Source organism: Ranitomeya imitator, chromosome 5, assembly GCF_032444005.1.
Source record: "Ranitomeya imitator isolate aRanImi1 chromosome 5, aRanImi1.pri, whole genome shotgun sequence".
NCBI classification, from domain to species: Eukaryota; Metazoa; Chordata; class Amphibia; order Anura; family Dendrobatidae; genus Ranitomeya; species Ranitomeya imitator.
The window spans coordinates 451,547,313-451,573,285 of record NC_091286.1 but is presented as its reverse complement, the minus strand read 5'-3'; the positions used below and the strand labels follow the sequence as shown (position 1 = coordinate 451,573,285).

The window sequence follows — 25,973 nt, the reverse complement described above, 5'->3', positions numbered from 1 at the left end:
TTCCAGGAGCTCTCAAATGAACAGATTAACCCCTGTACTGCTAAAAGAAACTTGTACCATTTAATTTGAAGGTGAAGTGCTTCTAATCAGTCCAGTCATAGGAGAAATCAGATGCTGCGGTCTTTTGGCTTCTCTCTGTCGTGGTATACCCGTGACAGTGAGTTTGAACGCGCATCACATGATTGAGACAAAGTTGTTTCCCCATAATTTTGACAGCAGCATTTAAATGGATAAAGAGACAGATGATGGCTATTAATATAGCCAGTATCTGCCACATTTGGAGAGCGCTCCATTCCTGAGCCACGTCCACACATGATCACCCCCATAATTATGTACATTATATTGTGTTAAAGGGTTAAACAAAGTGCAGCATTTGAATGAAAATGGTAAAGAGACATATGAAATCAGATTAATTCACAATGCTTACACGTCTGTTTTTCACGTACCTTGCTAAGGTGACCAGTTCCATTTACTCTCAAGGCTCACTCACATGGCTGTCAATTCTCTCACGCGAGAAACTTGGGCCGATTATACTAATGACACTCTGATCAAACTCTTGTCACCTTAGTGTGATGTGATTCTCTTGCATGAGAGAATCGGAGCACAGGTGTACAGAAGACAGAGAACTTAAGTTCTCCTTCTTCTCCATTGTCTGTGTCCATGGTAATTGGACTGCATTCGGATTACATCCGAGTGCAGTTTGATGTTTCACACGCACCCATAGAATTGCATGGGTGCACGTGATCCTATTATCAAATGCACTCACAGCATGCTGCAATTGTTTTCTCATACCGAATCAGCGTAAAGGTACCTTCACACTGAACGATATCGCTAGCGATCCATGACGTTGCAGCATCCTGGCTAGCGATATCGTTCAGTTTGACAGGCAGCGATCAGGATCCTGCTGTGCCATCGTTGGTCGGAGCAGAAAGTCCAGAACTTTATTTTGTCGCTGCACTCCCGCAGATATCGCTGAATCAGCGTGTGACGCCGATTCAGCGATGTCTTCACTGGTAACCAGGGTAAACTTCGGGTTACTAAGCGCAGGGCCGCGCTTAGTAACCCGATGTTTACCCTGGTTACCAGCGTAAACGTAAAAAAAAACAAACACTACATACTTACATTCCGGTGTCTGTCCTCCGGCGTCACGTCACCACTGTGCTTTCCGGCTGGCGCTCACAGTTAGTGCAGAGAAGCACAGCGCCGGGGGACAGACACCGGAATGTAAGTATGTAGTGTTTGGTTTTTTTACGTTTACGCTGGTAACCAGGGTAAACATCGGGTTACTAAGCGCGGCCCTGCGCTTAGTAACCCGATGTTTACCCTGGTTACCTGGGGACCAGCATCGTTGGTCGCTAGAGAGCTGTCTGTGTGACAGCTCTCCAGCGACCACACAGCGACGCTGCAGCGATCGGGATCGTTGTCTGGATCGCTGCAGCGTCGCTAAATGTGACGGTACCTTAAGAAAAAAAACAACGCAGATCTGCACTGCAACATAGTATAAAATTGGGCCTAGTGCTACCCAATAAAACATCACATAGCACTCGGCTGTGGTATACACGAGTGTAAGCGAGCCCTCAGTCACTACATTTACCCAAAACCTCCACATTATGGAGAGTCGCTTTTTGGTCTTTTTCTTAAACTGCCTCCTTTTTACGAGGTAATAATACCTTATTTATGCTTTACAGCAATTTTCTGAGTGGAAATAACTGAAGCAAGCATTACCAACTCCACCTCATTACAAGGCTAGAAAAAGAATGTGACAAGTATAGACACCATGATTACTACCGTTATGGAAGTTAGGGATTGCCTAACAAAGGGCAGTCCCACATGTCCAGATAATTCCGGTACCGGAAAAATCGGTACCGGAATTATCCATGTCCGTGTGCCGCCCGTGTGCTGACTGGGTACCACACGGAGCGTGCAGGAGACAGCGCTCGAGATAAGCGCTGTCCCCTGCATCTGGTGCTGAAGCTGCCATTCATATCTTCTCTGCAGCAGCGTTTGCTGTAGAGAAGATATGATAAATCCTTTTTTTTTTGTTTCTCGTGTTTAAAATCAAGATCCCTGTCCCCACCCCCTGTGCGCCCGCGCGCGTTATTAAAATACTCACCCGGCTCCCTTGCAGTGTCCTGTCCTGGCCGCAGCTTCTCCTGTATGCGGTCACGTGGGGCCGCCGATTAGTCATGAATATGCGGCTCCACCCCTATGGGATCTTGATTTTAAACACGAGAAACAAAAAAAAAAGGATTTATCATATCTTCTCTACAGCAAACACTGCTGCAGAGAAGATGTGAATGGCGGCTTCAGCACCATGTGGGGGGGACAGCGCTTACTGTAGCGCTGTCTCCTGCACGGCACACGGACTGCACACGGACAACGTCCGTGTGCGGTAATTGTTTTACACGGACCCATTGACTTTAATGGGTCCGTGTAATACGTGCGCTCCCACGAACACTGACATGTCTCCGTGTTTTGCACACGGACACACGGTCCGTGAAAACACGCTGACATGTGCAGAGACACATTGATTTCAATGTGTCTACGTGAGTCAGTGTCTCCGGTACGTGAGGAAACTGTCACGTCACGTACCGGAGCCACTGACGTGTGAAATCGGCCAAACAAGGATTCTCTGCATGTGTTGCGGCTGTTGAACAGCCTTGAGACATGCAGCTGCGGGGACTCGAACATAGTTTTTGAGCATGCTGAAGACACTCGCACATGAGCATGCCAGGATCACACCTTACCTGAGCACGGTCGCTCATCACTATTTAGTACCCTTGACTATCTAGGATGTACTGGAGGAAGTATCACCGATGTTACACGTGGCCTAGGGTAAGTACACGACAATCTATCAAAAAGTTATGCTTTCTTATTCCACCATTTGAACTTTTGCTAGACTGAGTCCTTCCTCATTTGCTCACCTTTGGCATAGGAATAAATAGGTCTGAATACAAGGGCATTGACTGGCAATCGATTTGACTTTATGGCTGTAAAACAGCACTGCAGGAAGATGAATGTAAATGGTTGTATTCACACGCAGCCAATCAGCTGCCATGTCTTCCTGTGCAATAGTTGAGTGACCTGCATGCCATAAAGTGGTAGTATTATTTCTGAGAAACCTTTCGCTTCTACTGTTTGCTATTTCTCTGGAAAAATTACAATATTTTCTGGGGTTTGGCAAACAAAAAAAAAACAATGAATTTCACAAAGACAGGCACATGTATACATATTCTGTACTCTAAAATGGTAAGGTGTGCTAGGAATATTGGTTTTGCTAATAGGCCAAATATTGATTTATCCACCACGGGCCTGATTTCAATCAGTAAAATAAGACAAAAGCACTCCAGTCCTCTCCCCACAAAGTGATTTTATTAGTGATGAGCGAATATACTCATTACTCGAGATTTCCAGAGCATGCTCGGGTGTCCTCCGAGTATTTGTTAGTGCTCGGAGATTTAGTTTTCATCGCCTCAGCTGAATGATTTACATCTATTAGCCAGCATAAGTACATGTGGGGGTTGCCTGGTTGCTAGGGAATCCCCACATGTAATCAACCTGGCTAACAGATGTAAATCATTCAGCTGCGGCAATAAAAACTAAATCTCCAAGCACTAAAAAGTACTCGGAGGTCACCCGAGCGTGCGTAACGAGTATATTCGCTCATCACTAGATTTTATGCATGTTAGAATTTTGGCAAGAAAATGATGAGGAATCAGCTCAACGAGATAGTGAAAAAAAACCTTTTCTTTATTCACTTGGAAAATGTGTTCAGTGGAGGATACAAACATCAGCAATTACAGAGAATAAAATGTGATATCAACGCGTTTCTGGTGACCAAGCACCCTTAGTCTTGATTATGATGTTGCAGAATTTCTGCACTTATTAGCTAAATTTGGTTCACGTGCGTTTTTACATGTGTTTTTATTGCATTTTTGGCTCGGCAGTTTTTGTTTCCTTTTGACATGACAATATTTTAAGTCAAGCTGCTTTGATTTTGGCTTTCATAAAACTTTATTTGATGTAATGTTCGGATTACATGCATTTTAGTGCATTTCCGAAGCACTTGTATGCGTTATTTTACCTGCGGATCTCATTCAAGTCTATGACGTAATTTTGCAAATAGCTTCTTTATGGCAAGATAAAATGACACTGCGGATTTCAAAAACGCACCGCAGGGCAGGTTACAATGCTTAAAAAAGTGCGATGACATGAAATAAAAAAAATAATTGCTGTAACTGTAACACGCTGCGTTTCATTGCGTTTTTATTTAATTCATTTTTAACGCTGTGTTTTTGTCTCTTTGTGGTCTGTCATGTTTTAAACTACGGTAAGATGCTTTGTTTTTTTATGTGGCTTTGACAAAACTTTATTGATACAGTCATGTGCAGATTACATGCGTGATGGATGCGTTTCCGCCACAGAAACGCACGAAAAATGCACTTTGTTTTTTACTTGCAGATTATCGCTTCTGATGTCAGTCTTCGGGAAGATCTGCACATAACACTCAGCGTATCTGCAGGAGATGACATGTTGCGGCTTTGAAACTGGCATCGCAGCTCAGTTGATGCGGAGTTAAAAAAAAAATATCCCATCTCAGTGGTTAGCACAGCAGCCTTACAGAGCTGGGGTCCTGGGTTCAAATCCCACCAATGACAACATCTGCAAGGAGTTTGTATGTTCTCTCCGTGTTTGTGTGGGTTTCCACTGAGTACTCTGGTTTCCACCCACATTCCAAAGACATACTGATAGGGAATCTAGATTGTGAGCCCCACTGGGGATAGGGTACCGTCACACTATACGATTTACCTACGATCACGACCAGCGATATGACCTGGCCGTGATCGTAGGTAAATCGTAGTGTGGTCGCTGGGGAGCTGTCACACAGACAGCTCTCCAGCGACCAACGATGCCGAGGTCCCCGGGTAACCAGGGTAAACATCAGGTTACTAAGCGCAGGACCGCGCTTAGTAACCCGATGTTTACCCTGGTTACAAGCGTAAAACTAAAAAAAAACAAACAGCACATACTTACATTCTGGTGTCCGTCAGGTCCCTTGCCGTCTGCTTCCCGCACTCACTGACTGCCGGCCGTAAAGTGAAAGTGAAAGCACAGCCGCTGTGCTCTGCTTTCACTTTACGGCCGGCAGTCACAGTGCGGGAAGCAGACGGCAAGGGACCTGACGGACACCAGAATGTAAGTATGTGCTGTTTGTTTTTTTTTAGTTTTACGCTTGTAACCAGGGTAAACATCGGGTTACTAAGCGCGGTCCTGCGCTTAGTAACCCGATGTTTACCCTGGTTACAAGCGAACGCATCGCTGGATCGCATCGCTAGATCGGTGTCACACACACCGATCTAGCGATGACAGCGGGAGATCCAGCGATGAAACAAAGTTCCAAACGATCTGCTACGACGTACGATTCTCAGCAGGATCCCTGATCGCTGCTGCGTGTCAGACACAGCGATATCGTAACGATATCGCTGGAACGTCACGAATCGTACCGTCGTAGCGATCGAAATGGCAGTGTGTGACGGTACCTAGTGTTGATAATTTATGTAAATTTATGATAATTTGTGTGGGAATGAATAAGAAAGGCATAATAATAATCCCCTTTGCTGGAACTGTAAGGCGCTGCGTTTTTGCCACCGTGAAAATACGCCGCCTCAAAAACTCATGGTGTGCACACAGACTGATACTTGAACGTAAGTGCAGAAACTTTTGAACCGCGCCTTAGTCAATCAGTCACCCTCCTTATGGCATAAGTTTCGCTTGTGCCCCAAAATTGGGCAGTGGGGATTGGGGAAGGGTAAAGTGTAGATTTATTTTGACATAAACCTGGCGCCACCATATTGTAAAATAGGTTAGATTGTCTGTCATCCACTTCCATCTGGGCGTCCTCGAATCCCACAATCCACTGCGCGGCACCGGAAGTACAATGACCGCCATATTGGAATACCCAAGTGATGGGTATTCCAATATGGCACCCGCTGGTGGTACCAGGCCCTTGCGCAGTACCACCAGCATGTCATCGCCGGACCCCCTTCCCCCCCGCTGCTGGGAATCCCCCGCCGCAAGAACCCCACACCGCTGGGAGCCAGGCCGCCGCTGGGATCCCGATCACCGCTGGAATCCAGGCCGCCGCTGGGATCCAGACCACCGGGGCACCCTCCCCGCCGGGAAGCCGTAGGAAAATGATTCACTGTGCAGCTGTGACTTCGGAGTCAGAAATGCTTCCAGGGGCAACCCCCATGATGTTCCTGTGTCTCAGTATGCAAACTGCTGCTGGTATCAACCTATTGTACAGTGCCACCAGTGGAACACCGTCGCACCACACACACTGTATATCCCGTACACACCACACTCACACATGCGGTACCACCAGTGGAACACCGTCGCACCACACACACACACACTGTATATGCCGTACACACCACTCACACACACGGTACCACCAGTGGAACACAGTCGCACCACACACACTGTATATGCCGTATGCACCACTCACATGCTCACACTCACATTCTCACTTACACTCACGCAGCCTCTTGCGCGGTACCACCAGTGGAACACCGTCTCGCCACACACACACACACTGTATATGCCGTACGCACAGAGGCGTAGCTAGAGCTTTTGCCGCCCGGGGCTGTTCCCGAGTTTGGCGCCCCCCCTCCCCCCAGCAGGAATAAGACCTCAGATGGACAAATTAAATTGTTTAGCCGGTGAATGTTACCATCACATGATCGGGACTGCAAAAAAAAACAAGTTCTGCTTACCTGACCGCGCTCCTGCTCTCTCCACGCAGCTGAAGCATGCACTCGCCGGCGATTGACAATGATGTCAGACGCCGGCGACATGCATACTGGGACTGACGTCAGCTGCCAGCCTCAGATTGGCTGGCGGCTGTTAACTATTGACGTGCGGGCGCGGGCCCGCACGTCAATAGCGTTAAACAGCTGCAGCGCTGGCCGCGGCCCGGTGACCCACCCCCAGGGCTGGCTCCAGGTTTTTGAGGGCCCAGGGCAAAAGAGTCTCAGTAGGTCCCCCCCTTTAACACATACCACGATTCATGATGCCCAGATACAGCAGAGAAATCTAGGTATAGTACAATGCCAGATTTCAATTCTAACATGAGTGACAGCTATTGCAAATTCTACAGTGTATATATACAGGATAGGAGGAGTGATACTGTGCAGTGTATATATACAGGGGAGTGATGGTACTGTGCAGTGTATATATACAGGACAGGAGGAGTGATACTGTGCAGTGTATATATACAGGGGAGTGATGGTACTGTGCAGTGTATATATACAGGATAGGAGGAGTGATACTGTGCAGTGTATATATATAGGGGAGTGATGGTACTGTGCAGTGTATATATACAGGACAGGAGAAGTGATACTGTGCAGTGTATATATACAGGGGAGTGATGGTACTGTGCAGTGTATATATACAGGGGAGTGGTACTGTGCAGTGTATATATACAGGGCAGGAGGAGCAGTACTGTGCAGTGTATATATACAGGGCAGTGGTACTGTGCAGTGTATATATACAGGGCAGTGGTACTGTGCAGTGTATACATACAGGGCAGTGGTACTGTGCAGTGTATACATACAGGGCAGTGGAACTGTGCAGTGTATATATACAGGGCAGTGGTACTGTGCAGTGTATATATACAGGGCAGTGGTACTGTGCAGTGTATATATACAGGGCAGTGGTACTGTGCAGTGTATATATACAGGGCAGTGGTACTGTGCAGTGTATATATACAGGGGAGTGATGGTACTGTGCAGTGTATATATTTCAACAGCCGCCCAGCCCAGGCCCCCAGCACCTGTCCTGTATATATATTATATATACTGTCATGCAGGCTGTACAGATACAGTATATACATATACAGGACAGGTGCTGGGGGCCTGGGCGGCTGCTGAAGTATATAATATACAGTATATCAGCTGTGGCCGCCCCAGGTCACCCAGACTGTCAGAATACAGCGATACATCGCACTCACTCAGGGCGGCAAGGAGCTCCTCCGGAATCTGCCTGAATCTGATAAGTTCTTAACCCCTATGTGCCTGCACTGCCTGGCCCTGCACTGACTTAGAAGATGCTTGTGCCAGCAAAAATTGAACGGCTAGATGCCCGCCCCCCGCATTGTGCCGCCCGGGGTGGCCCGCCCCCCCCGCACCCTCTTCCTACGCACCACACTCACACACGCGGTACCACCAGTGGAACACCGTCGCACCATACACACACACTGTATATGCCGTACGCACCACACTCACATGCTCACACTCACATTCACGCTCTCACTCACACTCACGCAGCCTCTTGCGCGGTACCACCAGTGGAACACCGTTGCAAACATGCTGCCGCCGGGATCAGCTGAATGATTCACTGACTGCCGCCATCTTTATACAGGAGGAACGCATGCACAGTTTTAATGTGATGGCCGCACTTCCCACGAACAAAAGTTCATTTTAAAAATTGTCTGCATCTGACCATGTGCGGAGCATACCACATCTCCTGGGCAGGGGAGGAAGCAAAAGACAATACTGACATTACAGCAGGGGATTACAGAGGATTCATTTTGTGAGGTAAAATATTTCACTGACTGGTTTTTAAAAATATTTTATCTCACAAAATGTATCCTCTGCGATCTCCTGCTATAATGTCAGTATTGTCTTTTGCTTCCTCCCCTGCCCAGGAGATGTGGTATGCTTCGTACACGGTCAGACACAGACAATTTTTAAAATGAACTTTTGTTCGTGGGAAAACCCCTTTAACCCCTTTACCCCCAAGGGTGGTTTGCACGTCAATGACCAGGCCAATTTTTACAATTCTGACCACTGTCCCTTTATGAGGTTATAACTCTGGAACGCTTCAACGGATCCTGGTGATTCTGACAATGTTTTCTCGTGACATATTGTATTTCCTGATAGTGGTAAAATTTCTTTGATAGTACCTGCATTTATTTGTGAAAAAAACGGTAATTTGCCGAAAATTTTGAAAATTTCGCAATTTTCAAACTTTGAATTTTTATGCAATTAAATCACAGAGATATGTCACACAAAATACTTAATAAGTAACATTTCCCACATGTCTACTTTACATCGGCATAATTTTGGAACCAAAATTTTTTTTTGTTAGGGAGTTATAAGGGTTAAAAGTTGACCAGCAATTTCTCATTTTTACAACACCTTTTTTTTTTAGGGACCACATCTCATTTGAAGTCATTTTGAGGGGTCTATATGATAGAAAATACCCAAGTGTGACACCATTCTAAAAACTGCACCCCTCAAGGTGCTCAAAACCACATTCAAGAAGTTTATTAACCCTTCAGGTGTTTCATAGGAATTTTTGGAATGTTTAAATAAAAATGAACATTTAACTTTTTTTCACAAAAAATTTACTTCAGCTCCAATTTGTTTTATTTTACCAAGGGTAACAGGAGAAAATGGACCCCAAAAGTTGTTGTACAATTTGTCCTGAGTACGCTGATACCCCATATGTGGGGGTAAACCACTGTTTGGGTGCATGACAGAGCTTGGAAGCGAAGGAGGGCAATTTGACTTTTCAATGCAAAATTGACAGGAATTGAGATGGGATGCCATGTTGCGTTTGGAGAGCCACTGATGTGCCTAAACATTGAAACCCCCCACAAGTGACACCATTTTGGAAAGTAGACCCCCTAAGGAACTTATCTAGAGGTGTGGTGAGCACTTTGACCCACCAAGTGCATCACAGAAGTTTATAATGCAGAACCGTAAAAATAAAAAATCATATTTTTTCACAAAAATTATCTTTTCGCCCCCAATTTTTTATTTTCCGAAGGGTAAGAGAAGAAATTGGACCCCATAAGTTGTTGTCCAATTTGTCCTGAGTAAGCTGATACCCCATATGTGGCGGTAAACCACTGTTTGGGCGCATGGGAGAGCTCGGAAGGGAAGGAGCGCCGTTTGACTTTTCAATGCAAAATTGACAGGAATTGAGATGGGACGCCATGTTGCGTTTGGAGAGCCACTGATGTGCCTAAACAATGAAACCCCCCACAAGTGACACCATTTTGGAAAGTAGACCCCCTAAGGAACTTATCTAGAGGTGTGGTGAGCACTTTGACCCACCAAGTGCTTCACAGAAGTTTATAATTCAGAACCGTAAAAATAAAAAATCATATTTTTTCACAAAAATTATATTTTTGCCCCCAATTTTTTATTTTTCCAAGGGTAAGAGAAGAAATTGGACCCCAAAAGTTGTTGTCCAATTTGTCCTGAGTGCGCTGATAGCCCATATGTGTGGGGGGGGGGGGAACCACCGTTTGGGCGCATGGGAGGGCTGGGAAGGGAAGGAGCGCCATTTGGAATGCAGACTTAGATGGAATGGTCTGCAGGCGTCACATTGCGTTTGCAGAGCCCCTAAGGTACCTAAACAGTAGAAACCCCCCACAAGTGACACCATTTTGGAAAGTAGACCCCCTAAGGAACTCATCTAGATGTGTTCTGAGAGCTTTGAACCCCCAAGTATTTCACTACAGTTTATAACGCAGAGCCGTGCAAATAAAAAATATTTTTTTTCCACAAAAATTATATTTTAGCCCCCAGTTTTGTATTTTCCCGAGGGTAGCAGGAGAAATTGGACCCTAAATGTTGTTGTCCAATTTGTCCTGAGTACGCTGATACCCGATATGAGGGGGGGAAACACCGTTTGGGCGCATGGGAGGGCTCGGAAGGTAAGGAGCATCATTTGGAATGCAGACTTAGATGGATTTGTCTGCAGGCGTCACATTGCGTTTGCAGAGCCCCTAATGTACCTAAACAGTAGAAACCCCCCACAAGTGACCCCATATTGGAAACTAGACCCCTCAATGAACTTATCTAGATGTGTTGTGAGAACTTTGAACCCCCAAGTGTTTCACTACAGTTTATAACGCAGAGCCGTGAAAATAAAAAATCTTTTTGTTTTCCCACAAAAATTATTTTTTAGCCCCCAGTTTTGTATTTTCCCAAGGGTAACAGGAGAAATTGGACCCCAAAAGTTGTGGTCCTATTTGTCCTGAGTACGCTGATACCCCATATGTTGGGGTAAACCCCTGTTTGGGCACACGGGAGAGCTCGGAAGGGAAGGAGCACTGTTTTACTTTTTCAACGCAGAATTGGCTGGAATTGAGATCGGACGCCATGTCGTGTTTGGAGAGCCCGATGTGCCTAAACAGTGGAAACCCCCCAATTATAACTGAAACCCTAATCCAAACACACCCCTAACCCTAATTCCAACGGTAACCCTAACCACACCTCTAACCCTGACACACCCCTAACCCTAATCCCAACCCTATTCCCAACTGTAAATTTAATCTAAACCCTAACCCTAACTTTAGCCCCAACCCTAACTGTAACCCCAACCCTAGCCCTAACCCTAACCCTAGCCCTAACCCTAATGGGAAAATGGAAATAAATACATTTTTTTTATTTTTCCCTAACTAAGGGGGTGATGAAGGGGGGTTTGATTTACTTTTATAGCGAGTTTTTTAGCGGGTTTTTATGATTGGCAGCCGTCACACACTGAAAGACGCTTTTTATTGCAAAAAATATTTTTTGCGTTACCACATTTTGACAGCTATAATTTTTCCATATTTTGGTCCACAGAGTCATGTGTGGTCTTGTTTTTTGCGGGACGAGTTGACGTTTTTATTGGTAACATTTTCGGGCACGTGACATATTTTGATCGCTTTTTATTCCGATTTTTGTGAGGAAGAATGACCAAAAACCAGCTATTCATGAATTTCTTTTGGGGGAGGCATTTATACCGTTCCGCGTTTGGTAAAATTGATAAAGAAGTTTTATTCTTCGGTTCAGTACGATTACAGCGATACCTGATTTATATCATTTTTTTATGTTTTGGCGCTTTTATACGATAAACTATTTTACAGAAAAAATAATTATTTTTGCATCGCTTTATTCTCAGGACTATAACTTTTTTATTTTTTGCTGATGATGCTATATGGTGGTTCGTTTTTTGCGGGACAAGATGACGTTTTCAGCGGTACCATGGTTATTTATATCTGTCTTTTTGATCGCGTGTTATTCCACTTTTTGTTCGGCGGTATGATAATAAAGCGTTGTTTTTTGCCTTGTTTTTTTTTTTTTTTCTTACGGTGTTTACTGAAGGGGTTAACTAGCGGGCCAGTTTTATAGGTCGGGTCGTTACGGTTGCGGCGATACTAAATATGTGCACTTTTATTGGGTTTTTTTTTATTTAGATGAAGAAATGTATTTATGGGAATAATATATTTTATTTTTTTTCATTATTTTGGAATATTTTTTTTTATACATTTGGAATTTTTTTTTTAAACTTTTTTACTTTGTCCCAGGGGGGGACATCACAGATCAGTGATCTGACAGTTTGCACAGCACTCTGTCAGATCACCGATCTGACATGCAGCGCTGCAGCCTTCACAGTGCCTGCTCTGAGCAGGCTCTCTGAAGCCACCTCCCTCCCTGCAGGACCCGGATCCGCGGCCATCTTGGATCCGGGCCTGGAGCAGGGAGGGAGTGAGGTAAGACCCTCGCAGCAACGCGATCACATCGCGTTGCTGCGGGGGGCTCAGGGAAGCCCGCAGGGAGCCCCCTCCCTGCGCGATGCTTCCCTGTACCGCCGACACATCGCGATCATCTTTGATCGCGGTGTGCCAGGGGTTAATGTGCCGGGGGCGGTCCGTGACCGCTCCTGGCACATAGTGCCGGATGTCAGCTACGATAAGCAGCTGACACCCGGCCGCGATCGGCGGCGCTCCCCCCGTGAGCGCTGCCGATCGCTATGACGTACTATCCCGTCCAGGGTCAGATAGGCCCAGGGCACCTGGACGGGATAGTACGTCTAAGGTCACAGAGGGGTTAAAAAGCAAATATCAATGTCAGCATGGCTCTTCATAAAAAACACGCCAATAACAATGAAAGGAAAGCAGCAAAGGCACAACGTCGAAGACAACAATGGGCAAATGAGACTCTTGAAGAGCAACAGCATACAAGCATAGGCGTCAAGCACGAGTTCCCTGATGCAAAAGTCATTAGATTATCACAGGATGCCATTAAGTAACAACAGCGCCGCATGCCTGCTCCCATCGTGACATTACCGCCCTCCATCTAGTCTACTATATAATTGTCTAAGGGTCACTTCCTCTTTCTGTCTGTCCTTCTGTCTGTCTGTCACGGATATTCATTGGTCGCGGCCTCTGTCATGGAACTCCAAGTCGCTGATTGATCGTGGCAAAACGCCCACGACCATTGCCACGACCAATCAGCGACGGGCACCGTCCGCCGGCAAAATGGCCGCTCCTTCCTCCCCACAGTCAGTGCCTGCTCCATACTCCCCTCCAGTCAGCCCTCACACAGGGTTAATGCCAGCGTTAATTGACCGCGGTGTAACGCACTACATTAACGCAGCTAAGCTATTAACCCTGTGTGATCAACTTTTTACTATTGATGCTGCGTATGCAGCATCAATAGTAAAAACATCTGTTACAAATAATAATAAAAAAAAACGTTATTCTCACCCTCCGACGTTGCGCCCTATCCTTGGCAGTGCAAACGGCAGGTTGCCAGGGATGCTATGCGAGAAGGACCTGCCATGATGTCACGGTCATGTGACCGTGACGTCATCACGGGTCCTGCGCTCATTTCAACCCTGGGACCAGAAGCTGCCGCGTGCACCGCACACAGGCGCCAGGACTACAAGGGGCCCTCGGAGGGTGAGTATGTTTATTTTTTATTTTAAGTCTTTTTTAACCTATTACATACGTGGCTGGGCAATATAATACGTCACTGGGCAATATACTGCGTGGCTGGGCAATATACTATGTGGCTGCGCAACATACTACGTGGCTGGGCAATATACTACGTGGCTCTGTGCTGTATATTACGTGGCTGGGCAATATACTATGTGGCTGGGCAATATACTACGTGGCTGCGCAACATACTACGTGGCTGGGCAATATACTACGTGGCTCTGTGCTGTATATTACGTGGCTGGGGAATATATTATGTGGCTGGGCAATATACTATGTGGCTGGGCAATATACTACGTGGCTGGGCAATATACTACATGACTGGGCAATATACTATGTGGCAGTGCAATATACTACGTGACTGGGCAATATACTACGTGGCAGTGCAATATACTACGTGGCTGGGCAATATACTACGTGGCTGGGGAATATACTATGTGGCTGGGCAATATACTATGTGGCTGGGCAATATACTACGTGGCTGCGCAATATACTACGTGGTTGGGCAATATACTACGTGGCTCTGTGCTGTATACTACGTGGCTGGGCAATATACTACGTGGCTGGGCAATATACTATGTGACTGGGCAATATACTATGTGGCAGTGCAATATACTACGTGACTGGGCAATATACTACGTGGCAGTGCAATATACTACGTGGCTGGGGAATATACTATATGGCTGGGCAATATACTACGTGGCAGTGCAATATACTACATGACTGGGCAATATACTATGTGGCAGTGCAATATACTACGTGACTGGGCAATATACTACGTGGCTCTGTGCTGTATACTACGTGGCTGGGCAATATACTACGTGGCTGGGCAATATACTACGTGGCTGGGCAATATACTACGTGGCTGGGCAATATGCTACGTGGCTCTGTGCTGTATACTACGTGGCTGGGCAATATACTACGTGGCTGGGCAATATACTACGTGGCTGGGCAATATACTACGTGGCTGGGCAATATACTATGTGGCTCTGTGCTGTATACTACGTGGCTGGGCAATATACTACGTGGTTGGGCAATATACTACGTGGTTGGGCAATATACTACGTGGTTGGGCAATATACTACGTGACTGGGCAATATACTACGTGGTTGGGCAATATACTACGTGACTGGGCAATATACTACGTGGCTGGGCAATATACTACGTGGTTGGGCAATATACTACGTGACTGGGCAATATACTACGTGGTTGGGCAATATACTACGTGACTGGGCAATATACTACGTGGCTAGGCAATATACTACGTGGCTGGGCCATATACTACGTGACTGGGCAATATACTACGTGGCTGGGCAATATACTACGTGGTTGGGCAATATACTACGTGACTGGGCAATATACTACGTGGCTGGGCAATATACTACGTGGTTGGGCAATATACTACGTGACTGGGCAATATACTACGTGGCTGGGCAATATACTACGTGGCTGGGCCATATACTACGTGACTGGGCAATATACTACGTGGTTGGGCAATATACTACGTGGCTGGGCAATATACTACGTGGACATGCATATCCTAGAATACCCGATGCGTTAGGATCGGGCCACCATCTAGTACAATATAAATGTGGAGCAGGTAGCCACAGCACCGCCGCAGCCAATCAGATCACGGCTCATAGTTTCCAACTATCCAGGTAAGAGCTGTAAGGTGATTGGTCGGCGCGGACAGCACTTTCTCGGCAGCAGTTTGTACGTCTCTCTCCATCTTTTATCCAACAAGTTGGAGCGCGGCCCGGACTCCCATATTGTCCTCGCACTGCGCACAGCCGGGACAAGCAGCAGCAGGCTCGGAGGGCGCAGCTTTGCATGGCTGCCAGTTGGCTTCGTGCACTGTCAGGCTCATCGTCATCCGCCATAGCTCCGCTGCTCCGGCACACAGCGGGCGGCACTGACTCCATCCGAACAGTTGGCGGCGTTCAGTCCGCAGCTCCATCCTTAGGCGAAGACTGGACAGTGCCGCGGTGTCAGGGACCACGTGACTGGCTGCCAGCTACCCTCCCCGGATCAGGACGCGGAGCTCATCACTCAGCACGCTGCCGCCTGTGAGACAGCGCCTCCGGCCAGTCCGGTCCGCGGAGCCCCTGTGCACGGTCTGTATCTAGTGATGGGTCCTGTAGGGCGGCGTGCGTCACTGAGTGCCGGCTCACTGAGGGGCTCACACTCCCACCGGGGGCTGGGCGCAGTGCTTGGATTGTTTGGGGCCACGGCGTCACTCCCGAGCAGGCGTTATGGTGTCCGGTATTTGTTCCTTTTTAGTGCTCGTTATTGAGTTTTCTATAGCAAAACAATTCTAGGCGAAACTGACCAGTGCGCCCTTTTAGGACACAGTACAGACAGCGCTTCTCTTCAGGAGTCTCCACTACATGGACGCCATTCATTCTCCCCAGCAGCGTCACTGACACATTTCAGCTTTTTAGTTATTTATTTTATGTGTTACTAAAATGTTTGGCTTCAGTTCCAGGGGATTTTTGTTCATCGGTTGTAAATGTTTTAACGCTATCACTGCCCCCTACATACTAGACTGTCGGCGACTGTAGTCTTTGTGTGTATGTGTGATTGATATATATATATATATATATATATATATATATATATATATATATATATATATATATATATATATATATACACACAGCTGAATGATTTACATCTCTTAGCCAGATTGATTAATTGTGGGGATTCCCTAGCAACCAGGCAACCCCCACATGTACTTATGCTGGCTAAGAGATGTAAATCAGGGGTGTCACTGCATTCCTCAGGGCTGCAAACAGGTCATGTTTTCAGGATTTCCTTGCATTGCACAGGTGACAATTTAATCACCTGCAGAGAATGATTCCAGCACCTTGTGCAATGCTAAGGAAATCTTGAAAACACGCATGGTTTGCGGCCCTCCAGGAATGCAGTTTGACACCCCTGATGTAAATCATTCAGCTGCGGCGATGAAAACTAAATATCCGAGCACTAAAAAATACTCGGAGGACACCTGAGCGTGCTCAAGAAATCTGGAGCAACGAGTATATTCGCTCATCACTAATATACACCTGTTGTCTGTTAGACATGCAAATCGGGCTACGATCAGACTGTGACGGGTGTATACAGCCCAAGGTGCCCACAATCTTAATGGAATCGCTTGGCATCGGTGTACGTTATTTTCACAGGACGTTGCACAGTTGCCTTCACAGTGTGCGCTAGAATCTCTCCGACCAAGGTCAGTTCGGTTTGGACTGGAAATCCTCTTTAAATATAGGACTGATTTGTGACCAGTCCACACAGGGCAGATTCGGGATGGATTCTGTACTGGAATTCCCACAATACAGCTGAATTGGACGCTCACGCTCTCGTTCACACAATGCCGAGTGATGTTACAGCCACAACTTCGCAGATTGTACATGACATCTTAGGCTGCGAGACCAAGAGAAGGAAAAAGATCATGTCCATAGAAATGGGAGCACCTCAGACAAAAATCAAAAAATACAAAATTCTTTATTGATCAGTATAACTGAATACCACACACAAAAAAACAGAATTAAAAACATTTAAAAATACAGCACCAAAAAACACAGCAGTCATATCCTAATATAGGGAAAATGACAACCCACAACCCAATCCCCTCCCAAACAGACAAAGATATATAAGCATGAACAAATGCAGTAATCCCCAAACAAGGCATGCCGAGCATGGTAATCACACATATATCAAAATGTGGAAAAAATTAGAATACCCACGCCTGAGAACAGGTCCATATGCGTGTGAACGACCACATCATGTGCAAAATAAAGAGGGAGAGGTATGTATGGGAGAGAGGAAGAAAGGGCTGTGGGGTGCAACCCACGCGTATCGCCGCAACTGTGGCGGCTTCCTCAGGGCAAAGAATAGCATGCTTATGGAATGAGTTCCCTCTTATCACGGCTGCCTAGTCCTGGTTGTTACGTACCGGTTAGTACATCATTATTGCCCTTTTAGGGCTGTATGGTACTGTGATATCAGTAGTCCTCTGCGTGTGTATACTTTGTACCGCTCTATTTGAGGTTGGGAGTTTTTTCTTATATAGTGCATGTTAATATATTACCTTGTTTGGGGATTACTGCATTTGTTCATGCTTATATATCTTTGTCTGTTTGGGAGGGGATTGGGTTGTGGGTTGTCATTTTCCCTATATTAGGATATGACTGCTGTGTTTTTTGGTGCTGTATTTTTAAATGTTTTTAATTCTGTTTTTGTGTGTGTGGTATTCAGTTATACTGATCAATAAAGAATTTTGTATTTTTTGATTTTTGTCTGAGGTGCTCCCATTTCTATGGACATGATCTTTTTCCTTCTCTTGGTCTCGCTGTAGTTTGTCAAGTCCAGGGTGAGCCCCAGTTTATTACTGCTTAGTTATACGCATTCGGTGGTGCCCTCCTCCTGTCTCTATTTCTACTGACATCTTAGGCTGGGTTCACATTGCGTTCTGCGCCTCCGTTAAACGGACTACGTTACACCGCGGCATAACGCGGTGTAACTTAGTCCGTTAACGCCGCCATTGAAAGCAATGTCGGACGCATCGCTAGCGCACGCCCACAATGGGCTTGCGCTAGCCATGTGCCGTCATTGAGTGACGGACCCTGAGACGCGGGCTGCAGCGTTTCCGGGGTCCGTCACCGCTAGCGCAGATAGAGCTAGCAGATGCTCCATCTGCGCTAGCGCGCTGCAAAACCAGCACTTGCGTTAACAGCAGCCCGTTAGCGTATGTGTTGAACGGGCTGCTGATAGCGCAGTGTGAACCTGGCCTAAGCGCATTTGAAATATTATCAATCTGAACCAAGAAGTTTGTCTTCAAACTGTCCGGTTCATTATGTTGGGGATATCTTTAGATTAGAAAGTTATTACATCAGTCCCTTAATGGTAGGTAACAACAATATGAAGCTGCACATTATTTATGATGAAATGGGACAAAGACTTCTGATCCCATCAGAGCTGACAGCGGCCTCAGGAAAGGTTCAGGTCCCATCAGACACTTCCTACAGACAAAATCCTCAGCAGATTCCTCCTCGCCTAATGCTACATATAACATAACTGGAAAGAGGGGGCTGTCTGATACCTCGCCATGTAGTGCACAAAACCTATTCCCTCTATGTCCCTGATTCCATGGTGTAGGACCACCAATTTCTAATAGCAGTAGCCCTTATCTGGAGGTCAACCACATGGTGTCCGATAAGTAGAAGGCCGGTCGGTTACTTCACCCATAGGCTGGGTTCACGTTGCGTTATGGCAGTCCGTTAATGCTGCAATTAACCCCTATTATCGGGCGCATCACCAATGCATGCCAAAATGGGCATGCGTTAGTAGCGATGTGCCGTCATTCTTTCAGGGTCCGTCACCGCTAGCACAGATCGAGCATCTGCGCGATCGCATAACGCGATCTTTTTCGGCACTTGCGTTAACGTATGCGTTAAACGGACTGCACTAATGCAATGTGAACCCAGCTTTACGGTAGGTTCACACGAGCGAGTGTATACAATATTTTTTGCCGCATCAGCTATTAATCATTACAGATTCTTATGTTACAGAATTGCAATGTATCTGTAATTATCAGATATTATATTGTGGCTCCGTGTGATATCCAATTCTTTCTGCGCACCTATAGACTTGAATGGGCAAGTCTCATCCGATTTACAGAACAAACATTAGTGCATGCTGTAATTATTTTTTTTTTTTTTTTTCACTTCCCGCAGATTCGGTCAGTAGGGGGAACCCCCCACTCATCTGCACTCTCATTGAATGAATAATATTGGTCAAAGTACAGTCCCCGTGTTTCCACAGACAGCACTCAAACCAACAATCCGGTCATGTGACCGAGCCCTTAGAATGTGTAATTGTCTTTTGAAAGATACATACATAAACGGTAGAAAAAAGTTGGCCGGACCCACTGACTTTGGTTGGATCGGCCGACTATCCATGGCTCTGTTTACAAGTTAAGTATTTCTGACGGATTTTTCTGCAGTAAAACACTGTGTAAATCTGCATGTTGTTTTTTTTTTTCCATACATTTGAATGTGTGAAAAACCCTGGAAGAATTTATATGCTGCAGCTCTCCTAACTTGTGTCATAGAAGAATATGGAGCTGTCACGCTCTGGTCGGCCAGTCCGTGCATTGCGGTCTGAGATCAAACTGAAATCCACAGTCGTCTGCATGAGCCCTTAAATGGTTTGTTCATGAGTACTTTAATGACTTCACTAACGAATCCAGCAGCAATCAGATTTCAGCTTGGCAAAAATATGTTGGTAGGCTAAAAAAAACAATTGCTGCTGGATCCATTTATTAAACTGTTTAGGGGGGACCTGACACATGTCACTCCAGGTCAGCGAACGGGAAGTTTACAGCGCCGGCACGGTCCCTGACAGCTATTAAACTGTTTAACTCTGAGAATTAAATATTTATGGCTGGAATGGTACAGCCAGTGTCTGAGACATGCTGCCAGGGGATCGGGCCACGTGTAGCAGCTGTCAGGTTCCATTTAAGGCTTCTTTCACACTTCTGTCGGTACAGGGCCATCGCTAAGCGTCGGCGCAACGTTCCGATGGATGTTGTGCAAATTCTGCACAACGTGGGCAGCGTCCGCTGCCCACTGTAAAGTCCCAGGGAGGAGGGGGTGGAGTTTCGGCCGGGCATGCGTGGTAGGAAATGCAGGACACAACGTACGAAAAACGTTTTTTCGATACGACAGCCTGCCAAATACTGACGCATCCAGTGCACGACGTATGGAACATGTGTCCATACGTCGCGATGCGTCGGTAATACAAGTCTGAGCAAAAAACGCATCCTGCGGGCAACTTTGCAGGATGCGTTTTTTCCACAGAACGACGCATTGCGACGGCCCCTAAACGACGGAAGTGTGAAAGAAGCCTTAGTCAAAATGAATGAATCAGTTTTATTGACTACTGGACATGTGAATGTATTCTAAATATGGATGGGGGCTCTCTACAAATATTGGAGTAGGCAAAGGAGAGATAAGGATTTGGGAGAGTAGAAGTCTGTCGCCAAATCCTTTTGTTCTGCAGCCAGATTAGCTGCCGCCGTAGAGCACACTGGCCGTAGAGCACACTGGCCGTAGAGCACACTGGCCGTAGAGCACACTGGCCTGGGAGAGAGAACTGATGGCCACGTGAATATTCTGCTGCCAGATCACTGAGGTGTCTGGCCAGATTGTGTTAGGGTACCTTCACACTGAACAACTTAACAACGATATCGCTAGCGATCCGTGACGTTGCAGCGTCCTGGATAGCGATATCGTTGTGTTTGACACGCAGCAGCGATCTGGAACCTGCTGTGACATCGTTGGTCGGAGCAGAAAGGCCAGAACTTTATTTCGTCGCTGGATCTCCTGCAGAAATCGCTGAATCGGCGTGTGTGACACCGATTCAGCGTTGTCTTCACTGGTAACCAGGGTAAACATCCGGTTACTAAGCGCAGGGCCGCACTTAGTAACCCGATGTTTACCCTAGTTACCAGTGTAAATGTAAAAAAAAACAAACACTACATACTTACATTCCAGTGTCTGTCCCCTGGCGTTCTGCTTCCCTGCACTGACTGAGCGTCGGCTGGCCGTAAAGCACAGCGGTGACGTCACCGCTCTGCGTTAAGGCTGGCGCTTACACAGTGCCGGGAAGCAGAATGCCGGGGGACGCGACAGACACCGGAATGTAAGTATGTAGTGTTTGTTTTTTTTTGTTTTTTTTTACGTTTACGCTGGTAACCAGGGTAAACATCGGGTTACTAAGCGCGGCCCTGCGCTTAGTAACCCGATGTTTACCCTGGTTACCCGGGGACTTCGGCATCATTGGTCGCTGGAGAGCTGTCTGTGTGACCACACAGCGACGCTGCAGCGATCGGCATCGTTGTCTAGATCGCTGCAGCGTCGCTAAATGTGACGGTACCTTTACTTGCAAATCAGGAAACAAAAGGTTTATGGATTCTTATCTCCATCAGAAGGAAACACAGCATGTATGGATTTGTTCAGATGAAGTGGCTTTTGCACTGTCAATTTGCAACAAATGTACAGTGTGATGTTACAGAATTGACTTTTAGAAATATGATGCGCAGGATTTTCTCCTGTAGATCCGATACAAAATACCTCGCATACCTGTAACACAAATGTCTGATCTACACATGACGTCACGGCAGGTCCTTGTCGCACACCAGCCCTGGGACGGGAGCGGAAGCTGCCGCTTGCAATGGAGCGGTTCCGGGAGTGTGGAGAGGAGCGAGAAAGGCGGCGGAGGGTGAGTATAGCAGGTTTATTGTTTTTTTAAAATTATTTTTAACATGACATTTTTACTGTTGATGCTGCATAGGCAGCATCAATAGTAAATAGTTGGGGACACACAGGGTTAATAGCAGCGGTAACGGAGTGCGTTATACCACGGGCCGTTACCGCTGCCATTAACCCTGTGTGAGTGGAGGGGATTACGGAGCGGGCGCCGGGCAGTGAGTGTAGGGGAGGGACTAATCGGACTGTGGCCGTCGCTGATTGGTCGCGGCAGCCATGACAGGCAGCTGCCGAGACCAATCAGCGAACGAATAACCGTGACAGACAGACAGACGGAAGAACCCCTTAGACAATTATATATATAAATGTTTAAAATTTTACTACCAAGGAAAGTAATCACTTCTCACCTTTCCTATGCTTAGATGTGTGATCAGTGAGAGTCCAACCTCTGGAACCCCACAGTTGCTAGAATAGGGGGTCTGATCCCGTGATTGGATGAGCAGGTGTGATGCTGATCTTTTTGTCTACAGCAGGGGTGGGGGGCCATTTGACCCTCGATGACCTTTTACCCGGGCACCAGGGACCGCAGTGCTTGGGCTATCAGATGTGTTTTGACGCCCCTCGACCCCTTTCATTTCTTCTTGCTCTGAGTACATGCAGCGTTCACTACTGAACATAGAGGCATGTTCAATGCAATATCACACCAACGTCAGGATGTACTTAGTGGGTGGAGTTAGTGCACAATTTGTACGTCCCTCAAAGGATGGTATAAATATCTAAATGGCCCGTCTTGGGAAAGAAAAAAAAAGATTCCCTACCCCCGGTCTACAGGACTGACAGCGATGGGAGCATGAGACCAGTGTAACAGGAGCAGTGGCGTACTGGTGAGACTTTTGAATGTCATCTGGTGACTTGGAGTCTGCGGATATGTTTCACATATGTCCCCAAAGCTTTCCTGGCACAGACACCACGTGTGAACATAGCCTAACTTGCTGTTATGTAATGTTCTGTTTCACTGAGGAGAAAAGTAAACTTTTGAACAATGTAAAATCACATGGTTACTATCGTGACGGGCCAGTTTTTTTTTTCAGTGACATACTGTAACTCGTTTGAATGCACAGTCATATGTTAACCTCCGTTTATAAGAACTGCTCCTTTAACCTTTGAAAATTAAATATGTGAATTGCTGGACCGGACACACTGGATAGTTATGTTGCAGAAAAACAATCTGGTGCAACAGGAAATCTGATGTGACTGGGGTCTGAAAAGTATTTATTTTACCCCTCGCCACGACAGCACCCTACAGGAGAGAGGGATCCACCCCACAGGAACAGGAAACCTACAGAAAGATAAAAGGGGGCGGTCCGCCTTTCCTCCTCAGTTTAGGTTTCCTGTTCCTGCGGGAACGACAGGACGCTAAAAAGCTACAGACATACCTAGGCATGTACGCCGCCTGTGCAGTGTCTTCGGAACGGCAGGGGCTGCAGCCTGGAAGCAGCGTCGGGGGAGTTCCGCTAGACGGCTCCCTCCTCGTCTGGGAGGCATACAGATGGCCGGGTCCGGAGAAAGCCGCCCGGCATCTGCATTATGCGGCGGCTCCAGCGTGATCCTCGCCCGGTGGAAGGGTGAGTGGCAGGAGTTCCCTGCATGGCGGTCCGGAGAAGGCCGCACCGCGAGCGCTGTCCGCTATTAGTAAGTTCACCCCGGAAGTAGATGCTAAACTTCCGGGGTAAGCAGGCCGAGATCAGCGGTGGGGGTGGCGCGAGTTCGCGCATGCGCAGTACCGCTACAAAAAAAAAAAAAATGGCGCTCTATTTAAGCTGGCTAACCACTGTTGCCTGCGATGCAAGATGTCATCTTCAGGTGCCATGGATCTTGCAGCAGGAGAACCAGTTCCTACCAAGGACCGCTCCAGCAGAGGATCATCAGATGCCGGTCGAAAGAGCGACACTGTGGATAAATCCAAAGGATCTCGGCCGTCTGATCCGGTAATAAAAAGCTTCACTGGGTGAGTTTATAAACTCTGCCTATTAAGCTGACGCCGTCTCCCTCCTTTCTCTCTCTTTCTCCTTCTCTCGCTATGTCTTAATTTTGACCAGGCCAAAAAACGTAAAAAACTAAACATAAGGAATGCGCCTTATGCAGCCAGCCCCTACCAGACGCATACCCCAAAAAACTCTGCAAAGATTGTATAGCAGAAACCACACAAGGAGCAGCGGTGTCCATTACGGACTTACGCACCATTATAAGGGAAGAGTTAAAAACTATGTCACAGGATAAATCACAAAAAAGTAAATCCAAAAGGCCAACGCCCTCATCAGACTCTGATAGTGAACAAGCTGTACTCTCAGATATCTCTATAGCCTCTTCATCATCATCAGCTTCGGAAATTGAGGGACGTTCATGTTTCCCCGTAGAAAGTGTGGATAATCTAGTGAAATCAATAAGAGACACTATGGGGTGTGAGGAGACAAAGGGCGCACAAACCACGCAGGATATAATGTTTGCGGGTTTGGCGGAGAGAAAAAGGAAATGCTTTCCAGTTATTTCAGCAGTAAAAGCATTAATAAAAAGAGAGTGGGAGAAACAAGATCAGAGAAGTTTTTTGCCCTCTGCGTCAAAACGGAAATACCCGTTTAGTGACGATGAGTTACTTACGTGGACCAAAATCCCTAAGGTTGACGCAGCTGTTGCCTCTACCTCTAAGCCATCCACATTGCCTGTTGAAGACGCGGGACTACTCTCAGACCCTCTAGATCGCAAAGTCGAGTCGTCCCTTAAAAGATCCTGGGAGGCAACTACAGGCATATTTAAGCCAGCAATAGCGAGCACTTGCACCGCCAGGTCAATGCTCATCTGGATTGACCAGCTAGACCAAAGCATTGAGAATAAAATGTCACGGGAAAAATTACGAGCAGCTATTTCCTTAATACGGGGTGCAGCAGCCTTTATGGCGGACGCGTCTGCAGATTCTCTCCGCCTAGCGGCTAGATCCGCAGGTCTGGTAAACAATGCAAGAAGGGCATTATGGATGAAGAGCTGGAAAGGGGACGCACAATCAAAATCTAAGATATGCGCAATCCCATGTGAGGGTGAGTTCCTCTTTGGCAAAACCTTAGACGACATACTCAAAAAGGCAAAAGACAGGAAAAAGGCTTTTCCTGATACATCTATTCCCTTTTATAGGAGAGCCTTTAAGAGAAGGCCATTCGGCAAGAGAAGGCAGACGGACAGGTCGACAACATGGTTCCCTAAAGAAGATAAACAAAGAGGTACCATGTTCAGAAGACCCAACCCCCCAAAAGACAGCAAATACTAAGGATATAACCATTCCAGTAGGGGGCAGATTAAAATTTTTCACTCCCCAGTGGGAAAATATTACAACTAGTTCGTGGATTTTAAATATAATCAGAGATGGAATAAAATTAAAATTCTCTCGCTTTCCCCACGAATCATATATTATAACATCTCTCAGCTCGCCTATACAACAAGAGGCCCTGGAGAGTGAAATCCAAACCCTATTATCAAAACGGGTTTTAGTCCAAGTTCCGGAAGGACAAGAGACTAGAGGATTCTATTCCCCTCTATTCTTAATTTCCAAACCCGATGGTTCATTCAGAACAATCCTAAACCTCAAAAAGCTACTTTTTCCAAACTGTATGATGGGGGGCATTGATCTAAAAGATGCTTACTACCATCTCCCTATCCATGACAGATACCAGAAGTTCTTCAGGGTAGCGGTGGCAATCAAAGGCAAGATTTGTCATTTCCAGTATGCAGCCATGCCCTTCGGCCTTTCTACAGCGCCAAGGATTTTCACCAAAGTGATTCTAGAGGTGATGGCTTATCTTCGTCAAAAAGAGACATTAATTGTGCCCTACCTGGATGACTTTTTAGTCATCGGAAACTCATTTTCTCAA

At 46.5% G+C, this 25,973-nt stretch overlaps 2 protein-coding genes across 4 annotated transcripts in view; one reads left to right on the top strand and one right to left on the bottom strand.

The window, feature by feature from the left end:
* The window catches only part of MCF2L2 (MCF.2 cell line derived transforming sequence-like 2), a 516,938-nt gene that overhangs the window by 221,237 nt on the left and 269,728 nt on the right, over positions 1–25,973 (bottom strand). The gene's annotated exons all lie outside the window — the stretch shown is intronic.
* Positions 1–25,973, top strand: part of B3GNT5 (UDP-GlcNAc:betaGal beta-1,3-N-acetylglucosaminyltransferase 5) — a 115,268-nt gene that overhangs the window by 32,915 nt on the left and 56,380 nt on the right. The window contains exon 1 of one of the 3 annotated variants that reach the window (XM_069727237.1): positions 15,701–15,894. The exons of 1 other annotated variant lie outside the window; for it this stretch is intronic. The gene's annotated coding sequence lies outside the window, so the exon portion shown is untranslated. Of the gene's footprint in view, positions 1–15,700; positions 15,895–25,973 lie in introns of those variants that run through there. One more of the 3 variants, XM_069727239.1, reaches the window with a different exon arrangement.